This window comes from Meleagris gallopavo, chromosome 25 (assembly GCF_000146605.3).
Source record: "Meleagris gallopavo isolate NT-WF06-2002-E0010 breed Aviagen turkey brand Nicholas breeding stock chromosome 25, Turkey_5.1, whole genome shotgun sequence".
In the NCBI taxonomy this organism is placed as follows: Eukaryota; Metazoa; Chordata; class Aves; order Galliformes; family Phasianidae; genus Meleagris; species Meleagris gallopavo.
The window spans coordinates 4,539,899-4,540,575 of record NC_015035.2 but is presented as its reverse complement, the minus strand read 5'-3'; positions in this window follow the sequence as shown (position 1 = coordinate 4,540,575).

The following is a 677-nucleotide window of genomic DNA, read 5'->3' as shown; positions in this document are numbered from 1 at the left end:
GAAAGGGAGAGAGAGAGAGATTTTACTTGAACTGCATATGAAGTGCTCAGCTGCTGAGCAGCCTGCGTTAAAAAGACTGCATTTGAGAAACGGGTTGTTGAGAAATGGATCACAAACCCAACTGGTTCTACTGGGCAGCGTCCAGATGAGAGCTGAGGGTGTTCACCAGTAGGCACCAAGGCTGGGAGGGGAGGGATGCAGTCTGCAAAAGCATCCAGCAGACGGTGTTTATGGTGCTGTGAGGTCAAGGGAGCTTGGTTTTGCTGCAGCAACATGAAGACGTTCGGTGCATCAGTCACAACAGCTCACTCTATTACTGCAGAGATCATATATAAAATCACTTTGCAATTGGCCCCCTGTACCCAAGGCCCCTCTGTGCTGCTGGACAACGCACACAACTCCTCCTGAGCAATTGGAGATGTTTCCAGCACGAGGCCAGCAGGCAGGAGCCGGCCGCCTGGGCGGTCCTCCTCTGTTGCAATGGGAATAAAGTGGTTCAGATGGAGCTGCTAGAGCACAGGCAGGGCAGCGAGGCTGCAGGGCTGGTCTGGGTGCTCCCAAAGGATGTGCCTGTCAGCAGCCCACTTCCCCAGAGCAAGGGGCCCAAGAAGCAGCCAGCAGCAAGTTCCTTTAACATCTCTCTTCACTTTTGAGAGCTACTTGATTTTTTTTTAATT